This window comes from Mus pahari, chromosome 14 (assembly GCF_900095145.1).
Source record: "Mus pahari chromosome 14, PAHARI_EIJ_v1.1, whole genome shotgun sequence".
Classification (NCBI taxonomy): domain Eukaryota; kingdom Metazoa; phylum Chordata; class Mammalia; order Rodentia; family Muridae; genus Mus; species Mus pahari.
The window spans coordinates 17,485,320-17,500,460 of record NC_034603.1 but is presented as its reverse complement, the minus strand read 5'-3'; positions in this window follow the sequence as shown (position 1 = coordinate 17,500,460).

Below are 15,141 nucleotides of genomic sequence, written 5' to 3'. Positions count from 1 at the left end.
CTGTAATTCTGGCTGACCTCAAACTCACTATGTAGATTAAGCTGGCCTTGAACTTACAGAGATCTGCCTGTCTGTGTGCTACCTTCCTTTTTCTACCATGGATTTTTTTTTTTTTTTTTAGAGTGTTGCAATTATGCTACCTATGCACTTTTTAGTGATTTAAAATATAGTGTTATTCATTATGATTTCCCATAATGCTGTTTTCTGTGTTGTTCTGTTGAGTTAGAATCTCATTAGCCATTCTCCTCTTGTTCATGTATAAAGTGCTTCCTAATTAAGTGTATAAAAACTAAGTTAGGTCTATAATAAACAATACTGTGCAACAGTTTTTCTGTATGCATCTTGGACAAAGAGAGGACAATTTTAAGAGTCCTAAAATAAGGACAGTAAGGACTGGGGCACTAGAGAGTGTGAAGGGGAAACAGTGAAAGCAATGAGAGAACCAGGAGATGCTACCCAATACTATCATTACTTCCCGGTGCAGCTGGATAAGGAAAAAAAAAAAAAAAAACAACCATAGAATATAAACACTGCAAAGCAAGCATATAATTATCCTACTTTCAGATAACGAGATTTTATTTTTATAGAGCCCAAGGGAATTAACTTGGAAAACCAGAATAAACAATGAGACAACACTGTAAAGTATGTGTTTTCAGAATTAACAAGAAGAAAGCAATAGTTTCCTTATGCATAAACTATAATTCTAATAAATGAAGCAAAAGTACATTTATAATAGGAACCAGCAGAAAATGAAATAGGAACTAACAATACACCTGCACGACCTATGTGAAGAAACTTTGCAGTGTTCCGGGGAACGCACAAGTGCAACTGAGCATGTACAAAGTTTCCTGGATTCCACTGAGAGGAATGACTCAGACTCAACAGTGCCCCCTTCTCATCTGTAATGACTTCCATAGCTACAGTGACAACCTTCTTTGGAACCCACCATTGATCCTGAAGTTCACATGGACAATGAATAGAGACTCTTGCTTATTTCTAGCCAGAAAATGCCTTAGAAAAAGAACCAGAGTCGGGGGAGTGTAGCCGCCTGCGGCCATACTAACTGGGTTCCTGAGTGGGAGGCAGGAGCTGTATGGGAGAAAACGGCGAGAGAAATAATGGATGCTGAGACATGATTTCTGTTCAAGGCTTCTTAAATTTTACTAACAGTCTGTGCTTATTAAGAGGAGGGAGGTCCACCCCCCACCAATCCATTCTTGGTGCCTGTCCTACAGGTGCGAGCCTGTAGGCGGATCTTCAGGATGCTGTCCCCGGAATATCTCAAGAGTCTCTCAGCAGGTAGCAGTGTCTTGGAGAAGAGCAGGCAGGTGTAGAACAATAGAGCCATCTAGGTCGGAAGGCCCCACTCCAGGTAGTCTCTGGCTCAGTGGCAGCAAGGGCAAAGTCAGCCTTTCCAGGCTGGGGGAGGCAACAGTGGAGGACTCCTAAAATTTATCAGTAATTAAGTGGGCATATTTCCCAGGCAGGCTTATAATCCCTAATTAAAGAGCAACATAGGGCAGGCATTTAATATTTTAAATCAGTGTGGGGAAGATAGCACAGGACAACTGGGAGGCATTTCAAAAAAGAAATTTTGATTTGAACTTAAATTTAAATATAAATATGTATAAAAGATTTAAGTGTAAAATGCAAGTATGAACCATGAATGGGGCTGAGAAGGGTGTGTGTGCTTTTAATCTCAGACACATAAGAGGCTGAGGCACTCAGATGACTTAAGCCCAGGGTATCAAGGCTCACCTGGTCAACCCAGCAACCCCCCCCCCCCGTGTCATCAATAAATAAATTTGCACATGTTAGTCACCAGCACTGCTAGTTCCACTTCAGTACAACTGTTAGGAAAACAGTCCCAGAGAAGTTATGATTGTACTGGAATACTGAAATGCTTTCCTTTTTAAAAATTATACCTGAAAAGATAAGTAGTGGGGCACAAAGGATGGCAAACTCAAACACCCCTTAGTCAAATACTGTATGGGAAAAAAAAATCACTACAAGGAAAATAAAAATGCAATTTACTACCTACAAAAATATTTACACCTTACATCACAAAGAACTATTCTCCCCACCCCCCCAACCACAAGTTTTTCTAAAAGTCATAAGGAAGATGAAAGATTCAGGGAAAGCTCCTACAAATAAATCATAAAAAGATACAAACCTTGGCCTGGAGAGATGGCTCATGGGTTTAAAGCACTTGCAGCTCTTGCAAAGATCTGGAGTTTGTGTCTCAGCACCCACACAGCAGCTCATAACTGTTTATAACTTCAGTCACAGTCTTCTTACCTACACAGGCACCAGGAATGGACACAGGGACACTTCCATACACATATACAAGTGAAACACTCATATACATAAATAAACTCCTTTTTCAAACAATGCAAACCCAAACTTGACAGAAACACAATTTGGGTAGAAGTCTGCTGTGTGGGCTAGAGTATCCTGGCTGAGTTTCTAGGGAAGACACTAGGCAGCGCCTTCATGTGCACGCAGTTTCTGCCATAGCAATTCTGCCGTAGACACTCACCATGTGCATGTGGCATAATTATAGTGCTATACTTTGCATCCAAAATGTCCTTAAGAGACTTTTGTGTTAGGGTTGGGATAATGTTCTTGTGCACCATGTAAAGATTGTCTTTGTATTTTTCCAACGTTGATTTCTGTACGTGTGCAGAGTTGAGTATAGGCAGGACCTTGGTACTGTTATCGAATCATCACTTGCCTGAGTACTTTGTAAATATTCTTCTTCATCACCTTGTGATTGGTTTAATAAGGAGCTAACAGCCCATAGCAGGACAGGAGAGGAAAGACAGGACTTTGGGGGCAAGACTAGGAACTCTGGAAGAGAATTGAGACAGAGGAAGTCAGATGTACTGGGAATGAATGAGAGGTAACGAACCGTATGACAAATGTGGACCAGATAAACTGGTTATTAATTTATACAAGATGGTTGGGAACAAGCCTAAGCTATAAGGACTAAGCTTTCATAAATAATAAAAGTCTCCGTGTCGTTGTTGGAGGCTGCCAGGTCGAGACAGGCTGGCGAAATATTGGAGTCTTAGTCACTAGACTGTGACATTATTAGGAGGTGACTGAACCTACTGAAGGAAGTTAGGCCACTGAGAACATGCCCTGCTGTCTCTTTGCTTTCTGGCTGACTTGAGGTGAGCAGCGTTTCCTATACCACATACTCCAACTACAATATACTATGCTGCCACAGACAGACCTAAAGCCAAAGGGCCAAGAAACTGTAAGACTTTCGTGGGGAGGCCTCCCCACTTTAGTCCCGAGAAGGCGACGCCCAAAAACCACGAGTCTTGATGTAAAAACACGAGGTAGTTTAATGGTGGAGCTCCGGGACGATGTGTACCTCACGCAGGAGGCAGAAGCACCGACCCCGTGGCCTGAAAGCTAGGGGTTTTTATAGGGGGAGGGGTTGGGGCTAGCAAGAATTGGCACGGTTACCCATGATTGGCTCATTTAAACTCAGCAGAATGACCACACACTTGCAGAATGGTATGTGCAAAGGCAGGAATGCTAGGAGACCTGAGGGGTGGGTTAGCGGAACATTTGGTTCAGTCCCAGGAATGTTCCAACAATGGCCTGCCTGGGCATGCCCAGGCCTGTCTCACTGTGCTCTCTGACTCAGGCTTCCAAGCTTACAAACAACTATTTCTCTGGACATAAGTTGCATGAATCCCAGGCCTTAAATTTCATTTCCCTTCAAAACCATGGATTACAACTTCTGAAACTGTTAGCCAAATTAAGCCATTCTTCTCTTTAATGTGATTTAGCTTAGGTACTTCTCACCGTGACAGAAAACAGACTAACACACATTGTGAAATGCCATAGTGAAGGGTGATTCGTCGCTGTATTAATTAAGTAAAATTATTTTTAGTAATATTTTTAAGTAAAAAGCTAAAGTATGGAAGGACTACATGTATATCCATGTGTGGTTTGCCTGGGTTGCCATGATAAAACACTGCAAACCACAAAAATGTACTGTCACACAATTCAGGATGCTTAAAACCCAAGATGAAAAGAGTAGACGAGTCCGGGAAGGTGGCTCAGTGAGTAGGGTGCTTGCTGTGAAAGAGTGAATCCTGGAATTTGGATCTGCAGCACAAGTACAAATAAAAAGACAAACTTGGCAGGACAGGTCTGCAACTACAGCACCCGGATGCAGATACCAGCAGTTCTGTGTAGCTGGCTGAATCCACGAACTTCCGGTTTACTGAGAGACCTTGTCTCAAAAGTAAGGTGGATTACTATAGAGGTAGATATCCATTGTTGATGTCTGGCCTAAATAACCATGTATACATATGTGCACACACATGCACATACATAAACAAAATTGTTTTTTTTTTTTTTGGTTTTGGTTTTTAGTTTTTGGATTTTTTTGCTTTTGTTTACTTGTTTGATTTGGTTTGGTTTGGTTGTTTTTTTGTTTTTTTTTTTTGAGATAGAGTTTTTCTGTGTAGCCCTGGTTGTTCTGGAACTCTCTGTAGACCAGGCCGACCTTGAATTCACTAAGATCCACCTGCCTCTGCCTCCCGAGTGCTGAAATTAAAGGTGTGTGCCACCACTACCCAGCTCACTCACAAAGTTTAAAGAAAAAGAGAGAGAGAGAGAGAGAGAGAGAGAGAGAGAGAGAGAGAGAGAGAGAGAGAGAGAGAGAGTCCAGGCGTATTTCTTCCTGAGGCCTATCACATAAAATCTATTCCACAACTCCTGCTTAGCTCCTGGTAGCTTGCTGAAAATCCTTGGTGTCCCTTCGCATGTGCTTAGCTCCTGGTGGCTTGCTGAAAATCCTTGGTGTTCCTTCGCATGTGGACATAACCGTCCTAATCTTTTTGTCTTCACGGTGTTCTGCCCGCATTTGTGGCTATGTACACATTTCCATACGCCCACATTTTTACAAAGAAACCAGTCATGTGTTAACCTTTTCCACTCTGACTTCAATTTAGCTGTTTATAGCTGGATTATTAGATTATATTTTGGGGTGTTGGAGGCTAGCTAGACTGTCAAGGGATGAACTTTGAGGAGAACACGTTCAACCCAAAGCACCATACTCAGTTGTGAAGAAGAAAGAGGGGAACTCTTTATAACGTGGTATAAACCAGGTGCTGTGGTATAGATCTGTAGCCCCAGCTGCTTAAGAAGCTGATGCAGGAGGGTCATTTGAGTCCAGAAGTTTGGGCAACATAGTGAGAGAAGCTTCCTCAAAACAAACAAGGGACAAAAATAACAAGAGTAACAAAGAAGGGTGTGTCTTAAGTAACCAATATTTTTTTTAAAAAAATCCCTCCAATATGCCAGACTTTAACACTCTAATTTGTATAAGAAGGGTCAATAAACATGGTCATATTTGGGTAGGCTCATAAAAATATCCCAAAGTGTTTGCATCAGAAACCACTAGCACTGGCTGACTATGAGGAGGGCCTTTGGTTGCTGAAAGACACAAGTGAAAAGGAGAGTTTTCAGTGCCTGTCCTTGTACTTTGAGCCAGGAGACTGTTTTATTTGTTGATTCCAATTTAAACATAATAAGGTAGTTGGAAGGCCTGAAAAATTTCACCTCTTCTAAATATACCCGCTTACTCCATCCCCCAACCACAATACACAGCATAACTAGAGTAGAATAGTCACAGAAATATAACAGTCTTACCTTGTGTACTCAAGGACTGGGGCAAAGCAAACAGCCATATACTACCTATTGAATAGATATTTTTCATAAGTAAATGCACTCAAGGATGAAAAATTAAAATCAAACCTAAATTGAATCAGGCTGTTAAACTTCTCTCAAGGGAATGATATGTACTGGTGAGTTATCTGACCTGAAGAAACACATCTTGGTGTTTGTGCTTTGCATCTTGATTTCTCTCCACATTTGGTGGCTGAGAGTATCTGGTGGCTTAGCTTACTTTCCCTTGGTTCTGTGGCTTCTCTAGGGACTGTGTGTCCTTACCTTAGAGGTAATATCTCCCTGAAGTCCTTGTGTTCTTCACTGCAGGAATACCTTGTAAAGTGCCATCTTGTAAAGTGTCATCTTTGGCACCTGTCCTGAGCATTGCCTTCCCTTTGTCCAGAGATTGACTTCCCTTTCCTCTCAGATCTGGAAGCTTGGGTGTGCAGAGTGTGTGGCAGGCGGTGCTGTTGAGCTGTGTTGCGGGTTGGGGGGGAGAGTGGGCTGGACTTAGAAACTTACCACCAAGCAGACTTTGAAGGTCGAATCCCTGAACAAAGGTTTAGAGGGAACTAGAGGTTTGCTTGCTATCTTCCACGGGGGCCACGCACATCCTTTTCCTCCATCCTTGACAATCGTTGGTATCCGCTGTCTTCTTATCAAGAGGGAAGGAGTCTTTAAAAAGGGAGACAATTGAACTTGTACACACAGACTGATATAGTTTGGGGAAACAGGAAGGCAAAGAAGCTGTCCTGGGTCAGGGAGATGGCTCAGTGGGGGAAAAGCACTTGCTGCCAAGCCTTGTGATCTGAGTTGGATCCCCGAACTCACAGGGTGGAAGGAGAGAACAGGTTCCTGACAGTTGTCCTCTGGTCTCCATATGTGCCATATGTGGTCTGCCATGACACAATGCTTCCCCCTCATCACTAAATAAATAAATAAATAAATAAATAAATAAATAAATAAATAAATAATAAACGTGACAATGATTTTATTTTTAGAGTAGTTGCCCTTTGCTTTCCTAATTTTGAGGAAGAACTCTTGGAAAATGATACCCTTGACCAAGGCATTTCTTTTCATTCTGTTCTGGATTCTGGATTTCCCTTATGACTTCATAACTCTGTAGCCTCAGGCTGCTAACATCCTTGCATCTCTGTTTCATCATTTGGAAAATAGACAGTGATAGCAGCTGCTCCATAGGATTGCTGTAAAAACCAAGTTGGCGTATGTGAGGCACTTAAAACGGCAACTGTCATATAACAAACATTGTTAAATTAATTGTTAAATATTAATGCTAGTATTAATTCTAAATATTAATTCTAAATATTAATTCTATTTCGACATCAGTTCTGTGGGTATTTTTTTTTTTCCTGAGAGTTCATTGCCTTTGTTTATCCCTTGGGAAATGAAAGGACAGTACCCAAGAACTTCAAGCTTTAGACAGGGCCAATTGATCTCTTGAAGTCCAGAGAAGCAGTCCAAAGATCAAGTCAAGAGTCTCTCTCTCTCTCTCTCTCTCTCTCTCTCTCTCTCTCTCTCTCTCTCTCCCCTCTCTCTCTCCCCTCTCTTTCTCTATCTCCCTCTGTGTGTGTCTGTGTGTATGTGTGCTTGTGCATATGTATTTTTCTCTGTCTTCTGCAGAAATCTTATGAAATTATATAGAACTTAAATCTGGCCAGACTTAAGGTACCCAGAGTGGTCAGCGGTAAACTATTCTTTAACTTGGAGGTCTTGGGTCTTGTGAAATATCATGGTAGCATGGTCTGGTTTTGGTTGGGCTCAGGACTGAATGGTTTGCTCTGGGATCTTGGCAGAGCCACCAAGATGATATAATCAGTCTTTGGACCCGTACAATCCACCTTGACAAATATCAGTTCAACCAGGCATGGGGAATCTCCAACAAGACATCCTCTCTCTACTTCAGGCACTGAGACAGGAGAAAGAATGCCACCCTCCAGGAATTAAAGTATTAAATTTAGGACATAATAAAAAGAATTGGGAAAATAAGCCATGGAACCATCTCTGTAAATGTTATCATTTATAAAAATCTTAAACCTCAGTTGAGCCAAGAGTGCAGGGAAGACAGGGGATTTCATTTGTGAACTATGGCTGGTACTGTTGCCTATCTCTCCCATCACATTACAGGCCAAGTTCCCACCGTCTCCTGATGCCAGGATTTAGGATTTGTCTTTCTTGCCTTTGAAGCATCAGGCTGACTAAGCTTGGCTCAGCTCCACTGACCTCCATCATGAGAAATGTCTGTGGTGGTATCCTGCTACTCTGTGAGACTTCAGGAAGGTTCCCTCAGCCCAGAGTGAAGTGGAAAGATCATGTCATTTACTCCCAGAATTCACATTTGAGTAAAGACATGAAAGGCCTGTTTCCTGTGGAGCCCTCCCTCACGGTTCCAGAGAATGTTGTAAATGATCATGATCCATTTGGCACTCCAGCCCGATCCAGAAGGTGGACTCCAGAGTACAACCAGGAGGTGAGTTGTGAGAGAGAATGAGCCTCTCACACAAATCTAAGTTAAAGAAAATTATTTCACAAATGTCTTCTAACTGATGACTACCGAATTGGTCTTCCTACAGAGAAACAGCTGTTCACTGGAAAAGGAAAACCATTAGAGACCCACACTGACCAGAGAAGAACCCTAACAGGAATGTGTCTGGGAAAGAAAGAAAAAAATTTAAGAAAGAAAAAGCCCTGCTGTCATCAGATTTATTTCATAAACAGAAAATCCACTCACAATAAAAAACACTTAACATTTAAAATATTGATCTCTCATGACATTAATATATCTATAAAACATGTAAAGCAAATATGGCATAAACATAAGAAAATTGGGTGTGATGCTCTCTAAAACTGGTTATATGCTTAGACTACATTACAATATAGAAATGTGAATGAATAAGCTTAACTTAGTGACCAGTTTTGTAAGAGTGGTGTTCTTTAAGAATGATTTTGAAGCACATTGGAAACTGAACATTTATAAACTGTCACCAGATACAGCAGCATTCAATGGCTTTCAAGAATTTTCAAGGAATTGATGTCATTCAGACAGCACTCAATAGTCACCGTGAAGTTATGCTAAGTGGCAATAAGAAGGACAATTTTTTTAAATCGTCTGCTTGAAAAATACAAAAATTCTAAAATAACCGAAGGAGCCATTTAACTCATAGTGGTAGTTTATAAATTCTTAGAACTTAACTACGACAAAACGGTATCATTCTTCAAACTGATTTATAACAAAAGGATATCACTGATTATGAAAAGCAGCTAATATCGTTTTCTGAGTCAAAGTTATATCCATAAGTATTCATGGTAGAAGTGGAAATATTGTAGAGATATACATGTAGTTATACATGAGAATGTTGGGGTTTTTATACACAAAATATTATCTTTTATATTTGTAGTTAGCATTTAAATATCTCTTAAAATATTAATTTTTTGGAACAAGTTGAAAGGGGAGGGAGGATGGAAACCATAAAGAAGAGTTAAAAATAAAATGGCGAGGAGTGGGGAGGAGCCCACGGAAGCTTGTCATTGCAAGGCCCTGCTAATCAGGTGGCCGTGCTGGTGCCCGTTGGCCATTCCACCACTTGAGAGGCAGATGAAGAAAGACTGAAGTTTCCAAGGTAATCCTTAGCTATATAGCAAACTTGAGGCCAGCCTGGGCTACACAGACTTTGCCTGACCAAAAGAAAAGAATATAAAATGCTACTGATACCAATGAGCATCTAGCAACAAGCATCCTAACCAAGGGAACTGGCCCAATTCTATGGCACAGGGAATGAGGGAAGAAGTACAGGTGGGGTATATATTTAAACTGCTTGAAATAATTTCACGTTTGAATGTGGCTGAACAAACATAACATGGAAAAATATGAAACAGAAATCTTAGTCAAAGGAAAACATTTCACAAATGCCTGGTACTCCGGTGGGCTTTAAATTACTCTGGCTAAACAGAGGACACCATAACTCATACTCATGCTCGATCTAATCTGCCAGGCCCATTAATACCTGATAATGCTCAAACCTATGCACTGACCTACTCCCTACCTCTAATACTTTATTTTTAGGCTTCTCAAAAATCTCTGGTACTTCACCAAAGTCACACTTTTTTTTAAAAAGTGAAACCAACCAAATGTTTAAAGAAAGAAATAGACACACTCGTACATCAAATTTTTAGAAAGCAGAATACAAATGTTAAACCCACTGTGGGATTGATGTAATGTTAGTGCCGAAATAAGCAAGAGCAGTGCAATAAAGGTAACACCTCGGCAAGCTCACTCAAAACCAAAAACGTGAAAGAGTGTCAAGAGTTTGCAAATTCAGATAATAAAGTACACCCGATTGTAGCACAGTGACTGAGCTGAGTTTATTTTGGAATGTAAAGTTAGGTCAACATGAAAGCACACTGTGTCGTAACATACAGTGACTGAGCTGAGTTTATTTTGGAATGTAAAGTTGGGTCAACATGAAAGTACACGGGATTATAACACACAGTGACTGAACTGAGCTTGTTTTAGAATGTAAAGTTAGGCCAACAGGAGAAGATATGGAAAAGAAATCCTTAATCCAAACAGTTCGAAGCGTAGCTTACGTCTGCCTCATGAAATTCTCTCCTGCATGGCAATCCAAGTGGCTCACTGGCACTTAGAACGAGTCTGTGCAGAATACGTCAAGGGCCAAGAAGCACGGGTCCCTGGACTCCAGGAGTACAAGTGCTTGGACAGGAAGCAGGCACACAGAGGAAATCGCCAAGGTGCCTCACGAGACATTATGAAAGTTCAAACTAAGGGGTAAGCCAAAGACTGAGGGAAAAGAGATATGCACGCAGGGAGAGGAACTTTGCCCATCAGAAGCAGGAATTTTGAATGGGATCTTGGGAAAGATGCCCCTCTCTCTTGCTCATTTAATCAATACTTAAATGAGTACATAACTCTTTCTTTCTTTCTTTCTTTCTTTCTTTCTTTCTTTCTTTCTTTCTTTCTTTCTGTCTTTTTTTAGTTTTCTGAGACAGAGTTTCTCTGTATAACCTTTCATGAAAATTTGTACATAGTTCTGAGTAAAATAAAAAGGCAATCACCTCATAATTATTTAGGATATATTATTGCTCAATAATTAATTTGCCATAGCTGGGCGTGGTGGCGCACGCCTTTAATCCCAGCACTCGGGAGGCAGAGGCAGGCGGATTTCTGAGTTCGAGGCCAGCCTGGTCTATAGAGTGAGTTCCAGGACAGCCAGGGCTATACAGAGAAACCCTGTCTCAAAAAAAAAAAAAAAATTAATTTGCCATCATCCTCTCAGCCTAAAACATTCCTAAAAATATACCCTCGACTACTTACAAAAAAATGTATGGCCACGTCATCTGGGAGCACTATTCTATACCTATTACTACTAAGGATTGGCTCCGTTCTTTAAGTTGCTTTCCAGAAACTCTCAGTTAAATGCTGTAAGAAGCATAACACCTGAAGCAGAGAGAGCTATTGGTTTATTAAATCATGTTGTAGCAAATACTTCATGTTCATGTTATCAATCCCTTTCTTCCTTATCAATTACTTATTGTTCCTTCCTGCTCATCATCTCCTGGAATGATGAGGTGATAGTATAGAAATTTATGCATACTGTAATTCTCTGCAATGATCTGCAACTCCTGATTTATAAGAAATTATAGACCTGACAATGATAAGAAGGACATATCTTAAACAGCTTACTGGTAAAGAGCCGGCAGCAACAGTTCTCAGTCTGTGTTGTAAGTGGGTGGATCTTCAAAAGGACAAGGAGTTTGTGTTTTATATATAAATTCCATGCATGCCACACAGACTATTCCCACTGCTGGTTGTACACTCAACAGTCTGAACTCACTGTTATCAATCAGTGTTAATTAGTTGTTTCTCAGCCACTAAATATTTTAACTGGCTCTGCAGATTGTGCTCAACCTGTTTCTCTTTTAGAAACTGCAAGCTGTAACCCACCCTATTACTAATGTTACTTCCTCCTGAGAGGCGGCCGGTCTCAGCATTTTTCATAACTCATATTCATGCTCGATCTAATCTGCCAGGCCCATTAATATCTGATAATGCTCAAACCTATGCACTGACCTACTCCCTACCTCTAATACTTTATTTTTAGGCTGCTCAAAAATCTCTGGTACTTCACCAAATACAGGTATAATCTTTTTACCTAGCGAGCAGGCGCGGCAGGCCATCCCTTTCTTCTTTCACACTGCCGCCATCTGCTGGCATAATTAACGCTCGAGAGTTAAAACCTAACACCATTAGGCAAACAGACATTACTCATATCTCAGAATTTGGACGTTTAAAATACGTCCGTGTAACAGTTGATACTTTTTCTAATATGATGTGTTGCTTCTGCTTACGAGGGTGAAACAACCTCAGATACCATTATCGTTTATTATATACATTTTCTTTCCAGGACTCCCATTTCAGCTAAAATCTGATAATGGTCCTATTTATAAAGGCAAATGGTTTAAAAAATTTTGTTATTTATGGAATATTAATGGAGGATATTGTGGATGGACTAATCTAATTGATCAGCCCGGGTGTAATAATAATATGGATTTTAGCATAATTAAACACTCTTTAGAAAGCTCTATTAGTGGAAATTATCGTTGTATAAAGATGAAAAATACTGCCAGGTGTGGTGGCACACGCCTTTAATCCCAGCACTCAGGAGGCAGAGGCAGGAGGATTTCTGAGTTTGAGAAAAATAGCCCTACAAAGTGAGTTCCAGGACAGCCAGGGCTACACAGAGAAACCCTGTCTCGAAAAACCAATAAATAATAAAGAAAGAAAGAAAGAATAAAAAAAGATGAAAAATACTGTCTGTTGCACTGCTTACCAAAATTGATATTATTGCACCATCTGTTGCCAGTGATTTATAAAACAAACTCTGGCTTTATTTAGTGTCTGACAGCTAACGAAAGTAATCTTTTTAAAAAATTAATTAATTAATTAATTAATTATTTTCTTTATTTACATTTCAAATACTATCCTGAAAGTTCCTTATACCCCCCCACCCCGCTGCTGCTCCCCTACCCACCCACTCCCACTACTTGGCCCTGGCCCTCGCCTGTGCTGGGTCATATAAAGTTTGCAAGACCAAGGGACCTCTCTTCCCAATGATGGCCGATTAGGCCACCTTCTGCTACATATGCAGCTAGAGACAGGAGCTCAGGGGGTACTGGTTAGTTCATATTGTTGTTCGACCTATAGGGTTGCAGCCCCCTTCAGCTCCTTGGGTACTTTCTCTAGCTCCTCCACTGGGGGCCTGCTTGTGGACGTTGTACATCGTGGTGCGGAGCCTAGTGCGCACCACGATGTACAACGTCCACAAGCAGAGCACTACTCAGCTACTAAAAACAATGAATTTATGAAATTCTTGGGCAAATGGATGTATCTGGAGGATATCATCCTTAGTGAGGTAATCCAATCACAAAAGAAGTCACTAGATATGCACTCACTGATAAGTGGATATTAGCCCAGAAACTTAAAACATCCAAGATACATTTTGCAAAACACAAGAAAACCAAGAAGGATGACCATCGTGTGGATACTTCATTCCTCCTTAGAATAAGGAACAAAATACCCATGAAAGGATATAGGTACAGAGACAAAATTTAGAGCTAAGATGAAAGGATGGACTATCCAGAGACTACCCCATCTGGGAATCTATTCCTGAATATATATATATATATATATATATATATATATATATATATATATATAGAGAGAGAGAGAGAGAGAGAGAGAGAGAGAGAGAGAATATGCTTGAAATGTCATCTTAAATTATATATAACTTATATCTCTCCTGATTGTAATCCCACCTCTAACCACACCCTTCCCCCTGGCACACAACTGCCTTTGGGATGAATCTGTGTGAATGGTGTTATGTGGGATAGGCCATATTACATCCATTTTCCAGGAAATCTTTACAACTGATCATCAGAATGAAGAGACTTCCCTCCAAGCTGTGATGATTCTTTGCATCCATTGGACCCTGTAATGGTTGCATCCACACCAGCTTTCTTATTACCAATCACAGGAACGATTCCTGGAATACAGAGTGGCCTGCATAATTACTATACTATATAATTACTAGTAAAACTACTAATGTTAGAGCAAAAATATTATCAGAAATTAACCCAGAGATGGTTGAATTGAGAGTCACAGTTTTACAAAAGAAAGATACTATAGATAATTTGTTGCTGGAGCATTATTTTGGTTGTCAACAATTTCCTGACATGTGTTGCTTTATTGTGTTAGATTTCTCTCACGTTACAGAAGGTCAAATTTGTGATTTGCATAAAGAGATAAAATCTCTCGAGTGACCTCTGAATACTCATCATGTTAAGATGGCGTTCCCCTTTGCGTGATCCTCTGTTAGCTATTCTTATTATTATTTTATCCTTGCCTGTATTAGTTATACCAGCCATGAAGGCAATGCATTCAACCTTGGCCTCTATTACAACCATAATTTTTCTTTAAAAAATAAAAAAAAGGGGGGGGGGAGATGTAGGCGGCCCAGAGGTCCTTGTGCTCACAGATAAGCACCTGGGGAGCCTGGGGTGTTAAACACAGGACCGATCCTTTAAAGGAAGGAACTCATAACCCGTTAGCTGCCCAGAAGGCTGGGAGCAGACACGGTTAATAGCCTGATAGCCTTTGCACGATCTGTGAGTCTGAGACCCCACGGGATCCTCCCCTAGACCCTTATCATAAGCTTGTTTTTCTCAATCTATAGAGTATTTTTGTGGAAGGCATCTTATGCACTTTACACACATTTCCATTGCAGTCACATCTGTTTATGTGCTGGGCATACATATGCCTAAAATAAACTACTTGGGGGTGGTGGTGGTGGTAAAACGCCCAAAGTTTGAACCAATACCGGCTGCTTAATTGTGTTGAACCAAACTACCTTCTCGGCTCCTGTGGACCGATACTCTGCTGGCTGTGGCGGTCTCAGAGACCCCCCCTGCATGAAGACTGAGAAGAAAGAGGTGTGCACATGGGAAGAGGTCAAGTCCACCCATCAGAGGCAGGAATTTTGAGCAGGATCTTGGAAAGAGTGCCAACTGATAGGAAAGAGGCCTATAGGATGCCATGCGCATGGGCGGAGCGTGTGACGGGCAGCTTTGCCTGTCTGCTCCGCGGAGAGATTAGAAGGTGAGAATGCAGTGAGAGGACCGGGAAAGCAAGAGCGAGGGGTGAAGGTTGAGTGACTGGAGAGTCTTGAAGAGGAAGGACACACTTCATAGAACAAACTCAGGAGAGGGGTAGATTCGCCACCTCTAGCAGCCTCTCTTCTGTTCCCATTCAGCTCCATGTAGAGTGCAGCTTCACTAGAGAAGTGCTTATACCCCACTGTTTCCGAGCTGTATATGAGCTCTGTTCTACGTTGGCTTGTGCCACAGTTCCCA